The sequence below is a fragment of the Triticum aestivum genome, chromosome 3B (assembly GCF_018294505.1).
Source record: "Triticum aestivum cultivar Chinese Spring chromosome 3B, IWGSC CS RefSeq v2.1, whole genome shotgun sequence".
NCBI lineage: Eukaryota > Viridiplantae > Streptophyta > Magnoliopsida > Poales > Poaceae > Triticum > Triticum aestivum.
Genome location: NC_057801.1, coordinates 375697507 through 375720368, shown reverse-complemented (window position 1 = coordinate 375720368; position 22862 = coordinate 375697507). Strand labels below are relative to the sequence as shown.

The following is a 22862-nucleotide window of genomic DNA, read 5'->3' as shown; positions in this document are numbered from 1 at the left end:
AGCTTTGTCGCCAATTTCATAGGTCATATCCCTATGATGACGATCATACTGGCTCTTTTGACGAGACTGGGCTGTTTTCAAATTCTCACGAATGATGCGAACTTGCTCTTCTGCCTCCTGGATCATGTCCGGTCCAAAGAATTGTCTTTCACCGGTTTCTGACCAGTTCAAAGGTGTTCGACATCTTCGTCCATAGAGAACCTCAAAAGGAGCTTTCTTGAGACTGGATTGATAGCTATTGTTATAAGCAAACTCGGCAAAAGGAAGACATTTCTCCCAATCCATACCGAATGAGATAACGCAAGCTCTAAGCATGTCTTCGAGAATTTGATTGACCCTTTCCACCTGACCACTCGACTGAGGGTGGAAAGCAGTACTGAAGGAAAGATGGGTTCCCATGGCAGTTTGGAAACTCTCCCAGAAATGAGAAGTGAAAAGACTACCACGGTCTGAATTGATCTCTAGTGGAACACCATGAAGTGATACTATTCGAGAAATATATAAGTCAGCGAGCTGACTAGCGGTGATACTCTCTCGAACAGGTAGGAAGTGCGCCACTTTGGAGAGACGATCAATGACTACGAAGATAGCATTATTCCCTCTTTTGGTCCTGGGAAAACCGGTAATGAAGTCCATACCAACTTTATCCCATTTCCACTCAGGAATAGCTAAAGGCTGAAGGGTGCCAGCAGGTCTCTGGTGCTCTGCCTTAACGCGACGACAAACGTCACAGTTAGCAACAAAGTCGGCGATTTCTCTCTTCATCCTAGTCCACCAGAACCTCTGGCGTAGGTCCTGATACATCTTAGTACTACCGGGATGAATCGTGAGAGGGGATTCATGCACCTCCTTAAGAATCAATTGTTGCATCTGCTGACTCTTGGGAACCACCAAGCGGTTCCCAAAGTAAACAACACCTCGTTCATCCATAGAGAAACAACCAGCTACTCCCTTGGAGATATTTTTCTTGATTCGGGAGATTCCTGTATCATGCTTCTGGACTTCTATGATACGATCCATAATAGTAGGTTTCGCCACCAAGGTAGAAAGGAATCCGTGAGGAGCAATGTGAAGGTTGAGCTTACAGAGTTCCTCATGGAGAAGTGGTTGGCCTTGCTGCAACATGAGATTGTTGCAATAGGATTTACAGCTTAGCGCATCAGCCATGACATTAGCTTTGCCTGGGGTGTAGGTAATCCCTAGATCATAATTTGTGATCAACTCCAACCAACGTCTTTGCCTAAGGTTCAAATCTGGTTGGGTGAAGATATACTTGAGGCTCTGGTGATCGGTGTAGATCTCGCAACGTTTACCAAGGAGGTAATGTCGCCAGGTCTTGAGTGCATAGACTACGGCTGCAAGCTCTAGATCATGTGTAGGATAATTCTCCTCATGTGGATGCAACTGTCAAGATGCATAGGCAATCACATGATGATCCTGCATAAGAATGCAACCTAGTCCCTGTCGTGAGGCGTCGCAGTAGATAACGAAGTCCTTTGTGAAATCCGGTGGCACAAGTATGGGAGCAGAAGTCAGGCGCCTTTTCAGTTCCTGAAAATTGTACTCACACTGTGGGGACCACTCAAACTTTTTATCTTTCTTGAGAAGTTCCGTGAGGGGTTTGGCTACTTTGGAGAAGTTTTCAACAAAGCGACGACAATAGCTGGCTAGACCAAGGAAACTCCAAACTTGTTTAACGGTCTCAGGTGGAGTCCAATCGAGAACAGCCTTAACTCTCTCGGGATTGACAGCAATGCCCTTACCAGAGATTACGTGGCCTAGATAGGTCACTTCTGGCAACCAAAATTCACACTTGGAGAACTTGGCATAAAGGCGGTGCTCTCTGAGTTTTTCTAACACAAGTCTAAGATGTTCGGCATGCTCTTCCTCGTTCTTCGAGTATATAAGAATATCATCGAGATAAACCACGACGAACTTATCTAAGTACTCCATGAAGATCGAGTTCATCAAGCGGGAGAAGGTAGCTGGAGCGTTGGTTAGTCCAAAGGACATGACGGTGTACTCGTACTGGCCATAACGAGTGACAAAGGCTGTCTTGGGGATGTCCCCGTTTCTGATCTTGATTTGGTGGTAGCCTAACCTCAAATCCATCTTGGAGAAGACTGAGGATCCAGCGAGCTGATCATACAGGTCGTTGATCCTGGGGAGCGGATACTTGTTCTTTATCGTGACCAAATTAACGGGACGATAATCTACAACCATCCGGTCCGTACCATCCTTCTTCTTGACGAAGAGGACGGGGCAAGCCCAAGGAGAAGAACTGGGACGGATGAAACCCTTTTGCAAGGACTCATCAAGTTGATTCTTAAGCTCGGCTAGTTCTAAGGGTGCCATCTTGTAAGGTCTCCTGGAGATTGGAGCAGTTCCTGGGATGAGATCTATGACGAACTCTACATCTCTGTCAGGTGGAACACCTGGCAGTTCCTCTGGAAAGACATCCGGAAAGTCACGGACTACCGGGATATCTTCAAGGTCTGGGAGAGGGCTGGCATTAAGAGAATAGAGCTGACGCTTCGCAACTGTAGTGGAGACAGTGACTATCTTGCCAGATGGGTGTGTAAGCTGAATAGACCTGGTGTAACAATCAATCTTGGCATGATGAGCTGTCATCCAGTCCATACCCAAGATGATGTTAATATCTGAGGACTTGAGGGCTACAAGTGATGCAAGAAATACAAGTCTATCAACAAGGATTTCATTACCATGGTTGATTCTGGTGGTCTTCCATCTAGACCCTGGGGTTTGGATTTCAAGCGGAGTTGGCATGTCACAAAATGATATGTCGTGTAAACGAGCATAGCCTTCAGAAATGAATGAGTAAGATGCTCCAGTATCGAATAGAACCGATGCTGGGTGACAGTTGACAAGGAGTGTACCAAGAACGACATCCGGATCATCATGAGTGTCTTTAGCTGAGACGTGATGCACACGTCCACGTTCAGTGGGGGCTGGCTTGGCACTGATCGTCTTGCGTGATGGCTTACCATGGCCAACAGACTTATCGGGCTGGGGTGGGGCATAACTAGTCTGAGAGCAGTCACGTGCATAGTGTCTTGGCTTCCCGCATGTGAAGCAAGTCCCTGAAGTTGGACGTGGACCCGCACTGACAAGCGGTCTACCAGTAGGCATGGGTGGAACACACGACTGAGCTGGGGGAGGCACCACATAGGATGGCCTCGGTGCATATCCGGAAGGAAGAGCGGAGTTTGGAACCCAAATCCGGCACTTCTGAGAACCAGAACCGGAGGAAGATCCCAAATCACGGTTGTGCTTACGAGACTCCTCGTAAGTGAGCTGAGCTGTCTCTGCATTGATGGCTTTGTTCACAAGGGCTTGCAATGTATCACAATGATGCAGGTGGAGATCACGACGCAACTTGGGGTTGAGACCCTTCCGGAACCTAGCCTGCTTCTTGGCGTCCGTGGACACCTCTTTTGTGGCATAGCGGGCGAGGTTCTCAAACTCTCTACTGTGAGCATCAACAGCCATCTTACCCTCGGTGAAACTATAGAACTCTTCTCTCTTGCGATCGATGAGGGCTTCAGGAATGTGATGCTCGCGAAAAGCCTCAGTGAAATCCCTCCAGGTAGGAATCTGGCCAGCTGGAAGCATAGCCTCATAGTTCTGCCACCAAAGACTAGCAGGACCTTCCAGGTGGTATGTGGCATAAGTGACCTTGTCATCTTCAGCTACGTTCGCGGAACGCAGCTTATGAGTGATGCTACGGAGCCAGTCATCTGCATCGAGTGGCTCGATGGAATGATGAAAGGTAGGTGGGTGCAAGCGAATGAAGTCATGAATGGTTGTAGACCCTTTGAACTGATGTGCGGTGTTCTCCTCGATACGTGCCAACAAGCGGTTAGACTCACGCTTGTTCCTCTCCATCTCTAGCATGAACTCTGTCAACGAAGGCGGGTCAGGAGGATCCTCAATCCTACCATCTCCGTGGTTCTGGCTACGAGCAACAGAACTTCGCTTAGCTGACATCCTGAGAAATGAAACCAAGGACGGATTCAACATCATCTATAGGCTATAGAATGTAGGACAAGGAAATTAGTAACTCTCGAACTCCTAGGGAAATTCCGGCAGCATAACGGCAGTAAAATGCTCAGAATGAGACATCCTGCCAACAATGGGGTAGTAACATACTCATCATCACCACTCAAGGTTCTGGGATAGTACTAAACAGACTACACCGGAAATACTCGAAACTGGGGTATGACTCTGATCAACCAATCCTATGGGACTACGGAGTAGTAACACGTGATCCTGATAGACGGAAGAGAAGCCTAGTTCCTTAACCTCGTAGGAAAGATAGGATGACTCAGATCAGAAGGCCATGAGATATAAGGAGTAAAAAGAGCCTTACGTTCCTTCCCACAATCAATTCCCTTATATAACTCAAGAATTTCTAGACTCAACTTCGACCAGTTTGGCTTGGTAATCCTACAGGCAGTCAGGCTCTGATACCAAAGCTGTCAGGACCCGATCCTAAGTCACATCGATCTAGCATGTAACACATCATATCACTTTGCGGCCTCACGCACGGTATTCCCACGGGTGTCGCCTTACCATGCCCGGGACCGTTTGCGCCTTTTGGCACACGTATATGATAGTGTCGCTAGCATCCATATGACAGAGAACCCGGGCTGACATGGCTAGTTGTGAACCCAAAGTGGCACTAACTTACAGGGACAGGCATACATGACCCAGCATCGAACGTGTCGGTCATCAGCGAGTGAATCCGGGCTGTAGCAACTGGGCTAGCAGGACTCTGGTAAACCGGACTGTAGCAGGCTAACAGGACTCCGGTAGACACCGCGTGACATTTCCCGAAGGGACAGACACAGGAACGAAGAAGGACACATGCCAGCCAGCCTACGTGTTCTGGAGCAGTAGCAAACTACCAGGGCTCAGTGGAAGCACTAGGAGACAGTTCCCGGTAAGAGAGGCTACTAAGGATAAATAACTAGATAGTCAGATCCCACACATAGCAATACACATTACACGTACGCATAACATGCAAGTATGTGTTGTACAACATGGCATCACAGCATAACTCAACAACGCATATAGATAAAGGCTCGGAAGAGCCAACATAGCATTTATTGCAAACAGGGGTCACAGGACCCATCATACAGAGCATACAAGCAACAAGCGGAAGCATTACATGTCTGAGTACAGACATCTACAAATGAAAAAGGCTGAAGAGCCTGACTATCTACAACATCCGATCAAGATCGTAGCTGAGGTACAAGCTACTCGTCGAAGTCCACGAGAACACTAGTAAGACCGAAGTCTCCGCTGCAAAAACATAAATAAAGCAACATGAGTACAAAGGTACTCAGCAAGACTTACATCAGATCCTATCATACATGCATTTGTATCAAGAGGGTAATGTGGGGTTTAGTTGCAGCAAGCCAGCTTTGACTCTGTGGCTATCCTGTTCTACGACTACCAGAAACTCTTGAGGTGATATGGCGCACACGAGTCCACTAATCACCACACAATACACTACTATGGATTCATCCCCGTCTCCCTACGAGAAGGTCATCCATAGCACTCACACTTGTCTTGAGCATTTTAGAGTATCCACTTCAAGTTGTCTATGTACCATGTAAGCATCCAAGAAGTCCATAACCGCGAACCCGGCTATTCGAATAGATCATGTTAACCCTACAGGGGTGTACTTCTTCACACATGCTCTCGCCACTTACCGCCATGTACACGTCATGTATCTCAGCAACCTTCAAGCGGAAGCCTGGCGAGGGTGTCGGCCACGACCTGACTAACCACACAAGACTTAGCCCAGGTTTATCGCCTATTCGGGTTCCATCCGCAAGGAGATCCGGCCGGGGTGTCGCTCACGGCCCCAAACGATGTGTGCAGGGTTCCCGAGCCCACCATCCGGGTGCCACTCGGTACACCAGGCCACGTGTGCCTAGTCTGTCCCAAGCCCACCCTGCCGGGTGCCACTTGGTAGAAAAATAGCACTACCTACAAACACCAGAAACTAGTTGCGACTCCTGGACAGAGATCAAGTTGGTTAATAAGTCGAGAGGGACCGAGTTACCGGAACCCAATGTGTGGTAGTATCGAGTCATTGGACAACATACATAGAACTCAGTGCTTAAGGACGGTTCCAGTGAGACAACCCACCATGTACTCCTACATGGCCTCTCACCGCTACCTTTACCAAATCGTGTTCACACACTTCACTCTCAGCATCAGAACATAGAACTGCACTCCAATTCATTCCCAATGAATCAGACCTGACACAACTCTAAGCAATAGCAGGCATGGCATGGTAGGAACACAACAATGGCTTCAATCAACTCCTACACATGCTAGTGGGTTTCAACTATTTACTGTGGCAATGACAGGTCATGCAGAGGAATGGGTTCAACTACCGCAGCACAAAGTAGCAGTTGAAACGTTGTTGTCCTAATGCAATAACTGAGAGCAGGAGCGAGAAAGTAGGATTGTATCGGAATGAACAAGGGGGTTTGCTTGTCTGGTAGATCAACAAGGGGGCACTGCTCCTCAGACAGGTACTCTGGAACGGTCTCCGGAGCAGGACCTATCGAGAAGGAACAGTGTCGACAATCAAAACACAAGCATATGCAACAATATGATGCATGAACATGGCATGAAGATGTGATGTGGTTTGTGCTAATGCATTCCAAATTAAGCTCTTATAAATGCCATTTACATGTTTTCACTTATACAGCATGTATAAGTTGGTTTTTCATGCATGAAACTAGTACAGATGGAAAGATTGCATTTTTCTGATAATCTTTCATATATAAATTATTTCAATCTGAGTTACGGTTGAATTTCTATGATTTTTTGAAGTTTATATCATTTTCTGGAATTTCCTGATTAAATTTAAATCCAGAAAATAAATAATTGCGTCAGCACTGCGTCATGCTTGCGTCAGCAAGTCAATAGCGCTGACTGGTCAAACCTGACGTGTGGGGTCCACACGTCAGTGACACGGGTTAAACAGGGGGGTTACTTTTATCCTAATTAAAGGATTAGTGGCACTGGGCCCACTGGTCAGTGTCAGAGTTAGCTTAAATGGTTATTAGCGCTAAGCTAATCACCTGGCCGACAGGGACCGCATGTCAGGCCGGCGAGGTCGTCGGCGGCGACCTCAGGAAGCGGCGGCGTCCGCGTTACAGGCCACGGGGGCGGCGGCTAAGGGCACCTGGGCGTAGCCCGGGCTCTCGCGCATCTGGTGGGGCAGGTGGGAGGAGCTGGGGGGCGGAGCTCGCCGGAGCGAGGCTCGTGGCGGCGGCCGGAGCACGGCCATCGGGGATTTTGATGTTGCGGGGCACGGGAGAGGCTGCGAGCGGGTCCGCGTGACTCGCCAGAGTGCACTGAGTGCAACGGCGGGCTCGACTGCGAGCTTCAGCGGCTGTGGCCACGATGGCGAGGAGTTGCGGCGGCGATGGCTTCGGCCATGGTGGAAACGACGGCTACGACGCGGGAACGAGGGGGAGAAGAGAGGGGAAACGGGGAGATGCTCACGGTGGTCTCGATGGCATCGTGCGCGAGCTCGGGGAAGGGCTGGAGTGGCCGGAATGTCGTCGGCGATCTCGGGCGGCCGGAGGCGAAGACGACGTTGGTGGCGGCGATGCAGAGCGTCCGGCGTCGCGTGACTCGGTGGAGAGGACGAGGGAGTCGCGAAGATGCTCGTGGACTCGTCGGAGAGGCGAGGCCGTGGCGTTGGGCGCGGCAACAGCGAGCGGCGGCGACGGTGGTGCTCGGGCGTGAGAGAGAAAGCGAGGGAGAGGAGAGGAGAGGACCGGGGGAAGAGTGAGAGGGGTACGGGGCGTGCATGGCGTCGCGGGGATCATCCAGAGCGACGAGGGGGAGGACAGGCAGGCAGGGAGGGAGGAGGTGGCGCGGCGTGGCGGTGCGCGCGTCGGGCACGCGCCTGTCCTCCTGTCGGGGAGGAAGACGACAGAGGAGGGGGCCCAGGTGGGCTGGGCTGGCCAGCTGGGCCGGCCAGGCCGCACAGTGCTGGGCCAGCACAGGAGCTAAGCGCCCGGTAAGTTTCTTCTCCCTTTTATTTTTCTTTTCTATTTTCTAACATTTGTTTGGTTTAATAAAAATACTAAACCATTTTATTTTCTTATGCCAATTTTTTTATAGAAGCTAGTTATATTATTCCAGAGCTTCTTAATAAATGGCATAATTTTTGGACATATATTATGTATATAACAAATATATATCCAATGCAAATAATTATGCATTAATTTCAAATGCCCAAAATAAATACTTATGAGCTCCTAAAAATATTGGTTTGATTTTTATCTCTGTCCAATATTTTCAGAGAGCAACATGAGCATTTTCTTGGACCTTTTTGGAGCAATTTTTATTTGGGTCATTTCCAAAAATGATTCTGAGGGTTTCACAAATCCTCATTTCAAATTTAAATGGAATTTAAACATGATGCACAAATGACTAGCTAGCCTTGAGCATACCAGAACTAGGGATGTGACAGGCGGCCAGACCCAGGCGCGGGGGTGGCATGGCAACCGGACCCAGGAGTGGGGCGGCGCCAGGGCCAAATCCTGGTGAGGGGGCTGTCCGGGGCCGGATCCAGGCGGGAGGCAGCTCCAGCATGGGTAGAAGGCCGCCGACGGCCGCCGCAGCGGAGGGCAGAGCTGGGGAAGGTCGCGGTGGCCCCTCTGGAAAGGTCACGGTGGTGCCCGAGAAGGTCGCGACCCCTATCTGTGGCCAAGGGTGGGTCTGCTTGTCAGGTCCGGTGGGCGGCGGAGATCAGGCGGTGGAGGCGGAGTGGCTGGGCGCCATGGGGCAGGGCGGCAGCGCGGTGGGAGGAACGGAGGCGGGGCGGCAGCTCGCTGGGAGGCCGGGAGCTGCGCGCCGCGGGGCAGTTCGGCGGTGGTGGCGCGCTTCGGGAGAGCGGCCGCGGTGGTGGCACGATTGGGGAGGGCGGCGACGGTGGTGGCCTGATTCGGGGAGCGCCGATCGAGGAGTTGGGGGATTAGATCGAGGGGGTGGTGGGGTTAGGAACGGGATCGGGATCGAGGGGATGTGGGTCTGGGAACGGATCGTGGGCGCCCGGGTTCGGCTAGTTTGGGAACATCTCATCGGGCCCTTATAGGCGCGGCGTGATCCAAATAGTTATTCTGATCCCGGGATATATATATATATATATATATATATATATAACAAATTTTTCCTACTACCGGGTGTAGTTACTTCCACTTGTGTTTCATACGTTTTAGGTAGTATCTATCATATCAGAGAGTATGTACGCGTAGTATGTAGTATATAAGAATGTTTAGGTAGTATACATGCTGCTTTTTTGGTAGTATGTATCATATTTTGTGCATACTCTCTTTCGCGTACAAATATGTACGTATTTCACAAATACAATAAACCATGAGCTCACTTGCAATTTTTTCACATAACTCACTTTAGAGTATTTTAGATGTAGTATATGAACATACTAAAAATAATAAAGTATAGTATATACTACCACATGGTAGTATATGAGAAATGGGTGTAGCTACACCCGGTAGTAGGATGCATTTTCCCTATATATATATAGACGGTCTATTCTGCTAATATTAGCAGAATAACTATTCTGCACACCACTTCGGCACTGCACGCTCAACAGAAGCGCACTGCATCATTTTGACGACGAGCACTGCAATAGAGACTAGTGAACTTCGTGTCGAAAAAAATTGCACGTGGTGTTTTTTTGGTACTGTTTTTGCTCTAATTTTTTAACCGTTTATCGGAATGAGGCGTGTAATATACCATTGAAAAGCTATGAATTAGGCGCAACTTCTACATGTTGAACACTTTTCGAGATTCCACACGGTTTAAGAGAAGTTTTGAAAATAGTGCGGCGGATGACGAGTGGAAGCGAGCGTTTTTTCGCGTTTTTTCTAAACCGCTTGTCGGAATGAAGCAAATGATACGCCATTGGATAGATATCGTCGAGGCGCATCTTTTTCATATATAAATCTTTCTCTAATTCGTTACGGTTTAAGAGCAGTTTCAAATTTACTAAATCGTGCAATTTTGTTTTTCAAGTTTTTTAAAAAATTTGGTACTGTTTTCGCTCCAGTTTTTGAACTGTTTGTCGAAATGGGGCGTGTGATACGCCGTTGGAAAGCTACGGACAAGGCGCAACTTTCATATGTTGAAATAGTTTTGAGATTCCTTACGGTTTTTAGTTAATTTTGAAAATCGTGCGGCTGACTTCGAGAGGCAGCGGCTGTTTTTTCGTGAATTTTTTGCAAACTGCTGGTCGGAATGATTCAAACGATACGCTGTTGGAAAGATATCGACGAGACGGAACTTTTTCATGTAGAACATACTCTCTAATTCTTTACAATTTAAGAGCAGTTTTAAAATTAGTGAAAAGCGGACACTCTGTTTTTTCGCGACACCAAAATCGTCGTGGGACAGAAAAACGCACTGCTTCAAACGAAAAACCGCGCTGCATCGGACAGTCATGTGAACTGCATCGTTTCTTTTGTCGAACACAAATTTTTCTCATACGAGTTTTGTTGTCTTTTTTTCAAACTTTTTGTGAATGAGAGTGGACTGCAGAGAGGAGGCAAGTGACCCGTGACATATATCGAAGTGAACCTCATCACTTTCTTTATTGTTGCGCTAATTTTTTTAGCACTTTCATTTTGGACACAAGCGAACAACATCACTCTAAAAAGTGAACCACATCCGATGACCAAAAGCACTGCATGCGTTGATGTAGTCGACTGATTTTTAAAGCACACGAAACAATTTTGCACTTCATACATAGATGAGTGGACTGCATGTCTTTTCGTGTATTTTTCCTATTTGTTTTTCTTTTCTTGTTTTCTGTTCGCCTATACCTATAAATTAACCGCACTACACAACAAAGTCAAGAGTACAACATCCAACAATTAACTGCACTGCTTAAGGCATAACAAGTTTTTTAACGCAAAAAAAAGCATCAAGAATAAACAACCATTTTTTGGTTTCCACGAATACGCACTGCACTACAAATATGAACGCTGAAATAAGCATCTGAAACTCCATGGGATCCAACTGTACTGTTGTGTATTAGGTGGCTACCGAACTACACGCTGCTATGTGCAAAACCACGCGCATGTTGCCGATGAGCTGCACGGCGTCGCCATCAGTACTGCTTTTGTCGGGGGCGCCTGTGGCCTCGTCAAGCATAATTTTTTTGACAAGAAAAGAACACAAGATTCCCGTGGACGAGCTGCACCTCCACGCGCGCCGAACCACACCGCAATTCCACCGTCGCTAAACCGCACTGCAATTTTTGCAACGTGCTTACCCCCCAAAAAAAAGAACAACACATCCACGGGCGCCGAACCACATGACCCCACGCACCGAACCGCACGCCGTCGGGGATGAGCTAGCACAGCCACGGTTGCACTGCACACCACGGCAGCGGCTTCCACACAGGAGGGGAGTGGGGCGGCGCAGATTAGGAGAGCTCCGCCGCGGGGCTGATGCAGGGCAGCAGGGCAAGGCAGGGCCACGACAGAAAGAACATCTCATCTAGGCAGGGGCGTGGGGGGAACCAGATCAGTGCTGGTTGGTGGCGACGTAGACTGGGCGCGAAGGATCTCGTTGGATCCTCCATGAGGGCGGCGCCGGAGGAGAACCCTCCTACCTCTTTTTTCTCTGCCCGTGGCCTCCTACCACCACTTAGTGGACCACATGCCCTGGACGGGCGACCTGCAAATGAAGACAAGAACGAGGGTGAGCAGGGAATAGGCGATGCAGCTCGTCGGCATCGGGGAACGGCGTCACACCTCGAGAATGGGCGGATTCGGTCAGAGGAGAGGGGAGCCCTTCGGTGATGGAGATGCAGTCCAGAGACGGCCGAGGGAAGATGGGGGGTTGGTTGCCGCATTCATGGCCGTCGCGACCGATTCCCGTGGTTTAAAGGCGCGCCGGGAGCCGATGGTGGCCGGGATCCAATGGTTGATGCCACGCCAGGAGCCGATGGCGGCCGGATCCGGCGGTTTGAGGCCCCGTTGGGGGCTGGTGGTGGTCGGATCCAGCGGTTTGAGGTCGTGCCTGGGGCTGGTGGCGGCCGGATCCGATGGTTGGGACCGCGCCGGAGGCTGTTGGCAGCCGAATCCGGTGGTTCAGGCCACGGCTGGGGCTGGTGGAAGCGGAGGGAGCGGGGAGGAAGAAGGTTGGGGAAGCGGGGAGAGGAAGGAGGTGGGCTGGGGGTGAGGGGGTGCGGGGCAGGGAGAGGGATGAAGAACGTGGGGTTGGGGCTGGGGTTAAGGTGGTTGGAGGTGGTGCGGCGCCCAGGTGGGGAAGAGATTGTAGCTACCAGGTTCGATCGGAGGTGTTATCAGAATAAGAAAGCGGTGTGCAGAATAAGACTCTTAAGGGTGTTATCATAATAGACCCACCCTCTATATATATATATATATATATATATATATATATATATATATATATATATATATATATATATATAGCTATTCATCACCTTGGGTGAGGAATTCTTATTCCTCACCCCAGCCGTCTCCCACGGTCGGATTTAAAAAATAAGAAATAAAACTATGTGGGGTAAAATTACAGTCTGGAAAAGGAACTTTTATTCCGTAAACCAAAAGGGAGCACCATAATATTACCTCCTACATGCCAGTAATTTACTTCGTGCATGTCAACCTATATGGCGCACAAAAGTGGTGGCAGTACAGAATCAACTGATGTTGCCATAATCTTACGGAATGAGTTGTGAAGCGAGGAACTAATCTGGCGCATCTTCCTGTAATTTTGCAGCAGGTGTTTCCTGATTTAAAAAAGATATATAAGGTTGCATTCCTATGTTCCTGGTATTTATGTTGGATCTATTAATATATCTTACAGCAGGCGTTTCCTGATTTAAAAAAGCTATATAAGGTTGCATTCCTATGTTCCTACAGAGTACACTGAGTAGGAAACTGGTAATTGATTTAACTAACATATGCCATCACTATCTCAGTTCTGTAGGAAGCAATTTCAGTAAACATGAGAAACATAGGCCACTAATCTATAATACCTAAATAATTCATCCCCACTATCATATTTCTCTTGACAGGCAACCTATCCACCTCATCTAAACATGCAACCATTCCATGTAAGCACTCATGCCACATCAGCAACTTTTATGAAACGCACGCGCATACATGTACAGAATAACAGTTTTGTCTCCATTATTTTGTGAAGCAGGCGGAGACGTCCCACATGTGAAATGATCTCCATGTGATAGAACAACTCTTCCCCTCCCAGTAACCTCCCTATATTCAATTGGAGCTTACATACCAGATTAGCACCGAAGCGCAAAGGTCATGGATACGTGCGGATGTTGACTTTTCACCTTCGACACTTTACCTACAAGCATATGGCTTTCCATCTGTATGCTGCAGAGATGCACTGGGAACAACAACGTCATATCGCGGCGAAAGAGCATCAGGACGAGCTGCACAGCTGCGCGGCGCCACCGTAGCCCATGTGACCACGCGATGTCACGGCCGGAGAGCTCCTGCTTCTCTGGAGGTGGCGGGTGGGGGAAGAAGGCAGCCATCCGGCCGTTATGTGCGGCTCAAGATCGCGTGCGAGCGAGCAAATTCAAAGCCGGGAAGGCTTGACATCCGAGCTCAGTGACTGTCCAGACCAGGAGCAGCCAGAGGAAGCGGCGTCCAATTCCGGTGGTCCATGCATCGGAGGTGGGGTTGCACGGGAGAAGGTTCTCCCTTCTGCCTCCTGCTCCAACGTCCATTCACGGCAGCGTTTGGGTGAGTGCTCTGGCAATTTGTTTTCTCCATTTCTCCATCCAGATAACATGCATACTTATCTATGTCCCGTCATGCATTCATTTGATCTGTTATTGTGAGGACCTTCTGTCAATATCTGTCTTACATCAAGACAGTGTATATCTTAGTGAGCCATCTTCTTGGTTTGGTTTGGCAGGACGGGGATGATGACCCCCGCGCTAATTAAAACTCAACTGGCCCCACCAAGCTGCCGCCACCCCCGTGGCAGCCATCGGCTGATCCTTACATCGTGTCGTCCTGACCCTAGGCTTACCAAGCCCCGACACACGGGCCACACACCTCCTGCTCTCCCACTCCAACCGTCGGTCGTTGCACAGTGGGAATCCATTCGATGGTGGTGCTATGGATATATGCAGTGGCAATTCTACTCAACAGGCTTCAGTAGGCTCTAACCTACCCTCAAAATTTGCCACACAAAAAAACACCACCAATGATCCGCACACTAGTAGTTAAGTGCAGCGCATAAAATGGCTTCCAACACCGAAAAATTAGTATCCCTGAAGTTGAGCCTGCCCTGCAATTACGTCCTAGATTCGCCACTGGATGTATGGGGGCAGATTGAACAGTCGGTCAGGGAGTGGGGACGGTAGCAGTGGTTATGAACTTGGGAAGGGTCAGAATTTTTATGAGGGAAGGGTCAGAATTTTGGGTCATTGTGTTTGGTCTAATTCGAATATGCAGATTCCAGATAAATTCATCATTGGTGTTGGTAAAGCAGTAGTTTAACAAAAAATATAAGATTTTAGCAATCGTCAGATTTAAAGGCCACGTAAATGGACAAGAGCTATTGAATTCAACTGGACGCACGCATTTGGTTTTGAAGACCTAATCTCAAATGCATAGGGTTCGCCATCCTCTACACCAGAAATCGCATCCAATTGAGGAGAGGAGAGGCAAGGGAAGCATACTTAGTAGTTGTGATTTAACAAACAAATCCTAGAAGCGAGCCACCTGTACAAGCGAGAAGATTTTCATTTTTTTTTCTTTGCATATGGCCATAACGACCAGGAACTAATGGAGATCCCAACTTAAAGATAAAGAGTATTTTTACGTTAACGAGTTGTCATTTTCCCTTTTGTCATTTTTTGTCATGTGGTAATGCAAAGTCTTCCTGAAAATAAATAGTATTATGCAAAGTTTCAGGTCTGAGTCTTCTCTATCGCACCGTCTCTTTATTGTACATATTACAATATATTTCATACAATTTAAATGTTGTACATGCATATGCATATTTTTTAAAACATTTACTACAAGACCTATTTTTATGTTGTACTCAAAGCAGGGCAATTCCCTCATGATAGAAAAGTGATACATGTTTTTTTTTTGTACTGAAGTGTACCAAGACAATTTTTACATCCATTTATCTTAACCTGATATCCTAACTTTGGTAAATTGCAGTTTCCTATATGCATAGAATTAGTATTAGTTGCAAGAAAAGATTTCTAGAAGGAAAACATGCAGTATGATACTCCCTCTGTAAACTAATATATTTTGTAACAGTTAGTACTTCTTCACGAGCTCCGCGTATGAATGCCCAATTTATTTTTCTACTGGAAAAGGTTTCCTGCCAGATCTCGCGAGGCGCAATATAATTTCTAATTACATTCAATTTCTGTGCACTTCTGTTGCACAATATGGTTTCCAATTGTTAGTTTTCCTTCCCTTTCTTCGGCCTTTATTCTTTCAATGTATGTATCTTCTCAAATATATTTTAATAACCAAATCTCCCGCAACAACGTGCGGGGTATTGTCTAGTTCATCATGTTTACGATTACAAATAACAAAGTTATCTAATAAATCCATCCTTACGATTACAAATAAAATTCGTCCAGACAATTGAATGCCACTTAGCACTAAGTAACCAGCGGCATGAAACATTTTAGAAATCACTATTATTTTCGAGAAATCACTATTATAAAACTGAGTGCTGCTGTAGTTGAAAACTGAGTACCACCGAACTCGAAAAGTGTGTACTGCCGAACTTGATCTTCAATTAGCTTAATTTGCAGATGACCAGAGATCTCCCATCAAGTTACTTGTTCAGCCATCTCTCCAGGACTATAGCGACTAAAACATTCTTATCCATGGCCTGGAAGCAACGTAGTATACTGTTAATTTTACTGTAGCCTTTAGGTTCACTTTTCTTCTCACCAAAACCTGAACTTTGCTACTGGCTATTTGTAAAAGAAGGTCTGAAATTTCAATTTAACATTACTCATACCAACCATAAATACAGAGACATTACTCTCTATCCCTCATACATTAGCCGTCAACCACTTGTACATATGCCTGAAAAACAGAATATTTTTAGTTCTCAGAAGTATAACACCAAACATGTAGAGGCCCCCAACAGACAAGCACACTGAACACTATAGGATTAACATCACTATGCTAAACTGGTAGTGTTGAAATCAAAGATATCTCATAGAGATATTTTATGTACCAAATTAATCATAATCACATGAACACATAACACAGAGGCTGCAGGTATGAATCAAAAGTATACAGAGAAACAAGAAAAAAAAAGCAAAAACTCTGAAACAAAACAAGTCGTGCCAATTACAATGGTGGGAGTCATCATATTGAAATAGTCTGTGTCTTCTAACTATTTACGCCATTGTCTAAGTGTAGTAATCTGGCACGAGAGAGTGCTATCTAAAATAAAACACACGCATCTTAAGTCACTTCAACATGGATTTTCTTAATACTACTAGAAGTCGTGTTACTAAACTTCATCGCTGTGTGATGAAACAAAAGGAGCTAACAATTTGAGGTTAATAACGTTGTAAGTAAAAACCTGAAAAGCAATTGAAGTTCATGAAACTAGTAGGCTCGTTCACAACTAACATTAGTGTGAAAGAGATACTCCCCTCCGTCGACCCCATGATTTCTGTCGATAGGGCCCTTCTTGACTTAGGGCGCCTTGCTTTCCGTCGGGCCTTTGGGCCGGCGGAATCCGCCGCCTGGCGTGAGTTGCTTGATTGCGTTGCTCTGCACGAGCCGTTGGTGGATGGGAGTCAGGACCTTGTGCGCTGGCGCCTGGAGCCTTCGGGCCAGTTCTCCACCAAGTCGTTGTACATGGCCATTGCCCCCTCCTCCGCCCCCCTCCCCCTATCGTTGGTATGGTCCGCCCGCGTCCCCCTGAAGATTCGCATCTTCATGTGGCAGTGGATTCGCGGTCGGGTCCCGTCTGGTGTGGAGGTCTGCAAGCGCAATGGCCCGGGCACTGGTATATGCCCGCTCTGTGGGGTCCCTGAAGACTCGAACCACATTTTCTTCGCTTGCGTCTCCGCCCAGTTCCTCTGGAGCTGTTTTCGCGAGGTTGTCGGTGGAAGTTGGTGCCACACCAATTTCCCGGACTTATTTGCTGAACTCCAGATGTCCCCCGCGTCCTCTCGCCACATTAGGTGGCTTGAGGTTGGGGTTCTTGCCTGGACTCTTTGGACCGTTCGCAATAAGCTTGTGATCCAGCGTACCCCCTTCGTCGCGCTACTGACGCTCTCTACAAACTCTCGGGTTTCTTGCAGCTTTGGCGGCCGCTTAGCCACCCCCTGGACCGGGACGCCATCTCCGCCTTCATCGCCGACCTCCGCTCGATGGCCGTCCGCCTGTCGCCGCCGCCCCCTCCGCCCCCGCCGGATCCAGACTAGACTCCTTGCGCCTGGAGTGTGTTGTTTTCTTTCTTTCTTTTGGGCTTGTTGAGTTGTGCCCTCAGCAGAACCTGTTTACTGTGTTGTGAGACTCGGGTGGTTTGTGTGTGTGAACTTGCTTCGGTTGTATGTTTTGTGGCGGTTTGCTTTATTTATAAAGCGGGGCGAAAGCCTTTTTCGGTATAATTCATCAGACACATATCATAGAATCAATATTAAATGGAACTACATAAATGCATATCAAATCTAGTGTTACAGCGGTAAAGAATATGGGGAAGAAATTAACCATATTTTAATGGATAGCTTTGCAAGATAGGAAAATAGGTTAGTTCGAACAAACACCTTACAGTATATAAAAATAAGCAAAGATGATGGTGTGGATCTTCTTTACAGTATCCATGGCTACGGAATAAACTAAATTGAAGGAGCCTAGATCGAATCGCATGATTACTCGTCAAAAAAGAAGATTACCATCTGGTTTTCCTACAAAAAACAAACAAGCAATAACCTCAATGAACAATCATTCTTTCCTGTTATACGAGATAACTCCTGGATTGAGGGTGGGCTAAACCAAAAAATCTGTGAAAATTGACAGGCTGGGTGAGGATCAGCGTCCACCTCATGGCAATTGAAATAAATCTAACTTGAATTTGCAGCATCCTTGTATATTGACAAGCTGGGTGAGGGTTAGTAACTACGAATGTAAGGTTTCCAACCACCCATGTAAGAAATCTAGCGTACCATACAAATTCGTTCAACATTCGCCTTGAGCACAATGTAAAAATGTGAGAAGCAAAACTGAGAAGGTTAGTGTACTGCAGGTGTATGAATTGTTTTGATGGATGAGACAAAGAGCTACAAATTTACCATCCATTGAAACAAGAAAACCTGACCCTGCATCTTGCAAATTTTGCTAGTTGCAAGTGTGTACCACTAGTATTCAGGTCTGCACCTAGAGAAAGTTCTGAACCCTTCCACATAGAGACCGTCAACAACTGCAGGTCAAAAGTGAAAATCCATATTTTTATTAGAACAATTCAAGTTTAAGAAATGACACATTTGTGTTCTTTAGCAAGATCAGGCCACTAAAAGGTTTAAATTTTTGATCTATTCAGAGGTATGATCGGCCTCAATGTCAGTGGCTTTCCTAACTCAAAAATGAACAAAACATTATAGCAATTCAGTGACATTGCACATTCAGATCATGGTTACTTGGGCTTGGATGATTCACACTTCTTCTTGGGGTGTGTGATTCTTTGTTGCTTGCAGTGTGAAGCTTGTTTTTCACATTTTATTGTGCTCTACCCTTTCTGATTTCCTTCTTTCTACAACAGCAGGTTCACAATGATGGCATAACCATCCTAATGCCTTCATTTTCTCTCACCTCATGCCACACCAGACTACAACATAACAGAAAAACACTGAAAATCTTTAATTTAGCAGCTCCTTCTCATCCATTAAAATATCTAGTGGGCAAACATACAAAGTGGATTAAAGAGCAAAAAATTGTTTCCCAATGAATATGTATTTAAGTATTGTAGAAATTATATTCCAAGAGCTCAAATACAAAACGGGTTACTGCCTCAGGTTTATTCTATCAGGTTAGCACTTGAGACAGACCCTTTCCATCCCGTGAAAATCAAATGGACAGTATGAATTTGAGAACAGTGATTCGCTTGAACCCAACAGTAAACAAACTAACTACATAATAAAGTACTCCCTCCGTCCGAAAATACTTTTCATCAAAATGAATAAAAAGGGATGTATCTAGAACTAAAATACGTCTAGATACATCTCCTTTTGTTCATTTTGATGACAAGTATTTCCGGACGGAGGGAATAGTAACCTATTCCAAAAGGAAACAAGACCAGTATTAAAGCATTAAATGTGTACTCTTCTTGCCATTGGCAATAACAGGCTACAAGTTGCTTTCCAGCATACTATCACGCAAATCAGATTCTGATTAACCTCCTTTAAATTTCTGTCAGCTAAGTTGGCTAATTGATTTACTAAGACGAGCTCTTGCAACTAAGTCTGCCTAAATCGGATCATTCCACAACTGCAAGTAGATCTTTCACAGATGAGACTGCTCCTAGTCACGAGAAATCACTCGCAAGTTGGAAAAAAATCTCAGAGCTTAGAAAGCATACGCATGCAGACGTCTAAATAAAGAGACGGAGGAGGAACTTTTACGATCCAATTTGTAAGCATCAGTCTCCAAGAAGGAAGAAATCATGGGAGAACCAGACCAAGGAGAAAAAAAATATTACTAGGTTAGAGAGAGAGCAGGCCGTACGGAGGAGGGCAGTCACCACCATCTTCTTGTCGCTGGCGCCTTCTCCGACAGAGGAGGGCTGGATTTGCAGTGGTCGGCGCCGCCGCAGCCCAAATCGCCGTCCCATCAGCCCCTCCACCGCGGCTGCCGCCACTGTCGCCTCCTAATCGCCAAGTGTACGGGGGAGAGGGGGACAGGGGCGACAAAAATCTCCGCCGAGCATCACGTCGTCGATCCCCACCGCTCACCGCGCCCTCCACGTTCAAAGTAGAAACCGCTCGCAGGTGAGCACCTAATTAGCGAAGGCATTGAGGAGTGGGCTGGCTCCTCCCAGCGTCAAGGTAATCTTACGAAGGTACTGATACAATTTTACGTCAGTTGAAACCTGGCCAAGCTATACCGTGGCTGGGACGATCGACCGGGGCGAAGAATAAGTAATTTTTCACCCTGGGTTTTATATATATATCTTTATCTTTATCTTTATTTTTATCTCTCTTCTTCTCTAATAATAAAGCAAATTGGGTTTCTTTCGTCCGTCATGGCATTTTTCAAAAAAGTCCTTCTATTTCAGAGAAGTCAACCCGCAGTTCTGTTTTAAGTCAAAACGAATATTAACATATTATATATGAAATTTTATTAGAAAAATGTGTGAAATCTAAATATGATGTTAATTTTACCTGTTAAAAATATTGTTTTGAAAGTGTGAGCTGAAATTCAAGGGTAATCGCACCATTGACTCTATCACAAGCTATTGGAATTGGCTGGAACTTTTTATACCAAAAAGGGATATATAGGGGTTTGTTTTATTGATGCAATAGAGATCTTTCATAGATGGATCCCGATATGATCTTATTGATACGAGAATTAGAATCAAATAAAAGTGTTTTCTGATGCATGCACTCTTTTCTTTAGGTTAATCAGCCCTTACTTGCATTGATTTAAAGGTCCTATTTTCCATTCCTTGCGGACTTGGTAATCTAACAACCCTTCAGGGGAGAGGATTATAGGACACCATAGCTTATCTGCCTTGATTTCTGAAACCAGAACTACTCCGGCCTTCCCTCAACTGATTGACCTAGCCGACCTATAACTTATGTTGTGTATAGATTGACAAATTGCTGGGTCTACCCTCAGGGCGCCCTATAACTTATGTTGGGTGCCAGGGAAGAAAAGAAAGGGAAAACGGTCTTCTTCAAGCCGAAGGGGTGCCCGGATAATTGAATGAAGGTTGGGACAGAACTCCAAAATAACAGATCCTTTCCTACTAGTTTGCTGTGCCGGTTGGGAAAGCAAGAAATGGGATAATCATTTCCAGTCAATTTCTCCTAGTTTTCCTTCTGGAATTCCAGTCAGAAAATCAATGAAATGGGATTTGGATCAGAAAATCAGGAGAAGAAAAGCAACTGAACCATAGATCCTGCTTTGGCCAACCCTCAATTACCAAGTTCTTACTATCTAACCTAGCTTTTTTCCATCTATCTAACCTTTGTCTATGAAACCTCGAATGCCTCTATACAGTGACGAAAATAGGGTTGTACATGTAATAACATCTCTTGATACCAGTATTCTAGCTTATGGTTCATGTGGGATTCCTTGCTACTTCCTATAGCTCTTCTTTTGCAGATACATTAGCAACTTTGGCCTCTATGGTTTTGATTACCGAGGGACTCTGATACCAGTCTTGGTGCAATCGTCAGGGTCACCCGCCTACAGTTTTCACCATAGAAACTTTACAAGATGAGGATGGTTATGATCCTAAAAGGTATGATGACATATAGAAATTCCAAAACAGGTGACACCCACGATGCGGCTATATCTCCCACATGTCGAAGCACGACTTAGAGGCGTAACCGCATTGTGGTTTTGTCGCAAGAAGGGTCATCTTCACACAATCCCATGTAATGAACAAGAATGGGATAAGGAGTTGGCTTACAATCGCCGCTTCATACAATGAACATATAATAAATCATACATCATTCAGAGTACACACATAAGTCCGACTACGGACGAAGCCAAAAGAAAAGAAGATAACCCAACTGTTAGATCCCCGATCGTCCCAACTGGGCTCCACTACTGATCAACATGAAACGAAACATAGCAACGACCAAGATCTGCGTTGAGCTCCCATCTGAGCTCGGTTGCATCATCTGCACTGGTATCATTGGCACCTGCAACTGTTGTGATAGTATCTGTGAGTCACGAGGACTCAGCAATCTCAAAACCCGCGAGATCAAGACTATTTAAGCTTAAGGGTAGGAAGTGGTAAAGTGGTGAGGTTGCAGCAGCGACTAACCATATACGGTGGCTGACATACGCAAATAAGAGCGAGAAGAGAGCAAACGGAACGGTCGTGAAGCTAGCAATGATCAAGAAGTGATCCTGAACTCCTACTTACGTCAAACATAACCCAAAAACCGTGTTCACTTCCCGGACTCCGCCGAAAAGAAACCATCACGGCTACACACGCGGTTGATGCGTTTTAATTCGGATCTGGTGTCAAGTTATCTACAACCGGACATTAACAAATTCCCATCTGCCACATAACCACGGGCACGGCTTTTGAAAGATAATATACCCTGCAGGGGTGTCCCAACTTAGCCCATGATAAGCTCTCACGATCAACGAAGGATATACCTTCTTCCAGGAAGACCCAATCAGACTCGGAATCCCGGTTTACAAGACATTTCGACAATGGTAAAACAAGACCAGCAAAGCCTCCCGCTGTGCCGACAAATCCCGATAGGAGCTGCACATATCTCGTTCTCAGGGCACACCGGATTATCCAAACTTCCGGTAGGCCAGCCCAGAGTTGCCCCTGGTGGCCACCGACAGTTGTCAGGTTGGACCAACACTCACAACGAGCACTGGCCCGGGGGGGGGGGGTAAAATAAAGAACCCAAGGGAAAAAGGCTTAGGTAGGCAAATGGTAAAACCAAGGTTGGGCCTTGCTGGAGGAGTTTTATTCAAAGCGAACTGTCAAGGGGGTCCCATAAATCACCCAACCGCGTAAGGAACGCAAAATCCGGAAACATAACACCGGTATGACGGAAACTAGGGCGGCAAGAGTGGAAC

The 22862-nt window shown here is 46.5% G+C and overlaps 1 long non-coding RNA gene across 3 annotated transcripts; it reads right to left on the bottom strand.

Moving 5' to 3' along the window:
* Window positions 1-15558: 15558 nt before the first annotated feature.
* On the bottom strand, window positions 15559-20199 carry LOC123069947 (uncharacterized). Of its 3 annotated transcripts, XR_006433240.1 has the most exons (3): window positions 19812-20199; window positions 18383-18510; window positions 15559-16154 (listed from the first exon to the last, which is right to left on the bottom strand). It is a non-coding gene; the product is annotated as an uncharacterized lncRNA (long non-coding RNA). The 3 variants fall into 3 exon arrangements; XR_006433239.1 differs by lacking the exon at window positions 18383-18510 and having other exon boundaries at window positions 19786-20199; XR_006433238.1 differs by lacking the exon at window positions 18383-18510.
* Between the last annotated feature and the right edge of the window lie 2663 nt (window positions 20200-22862).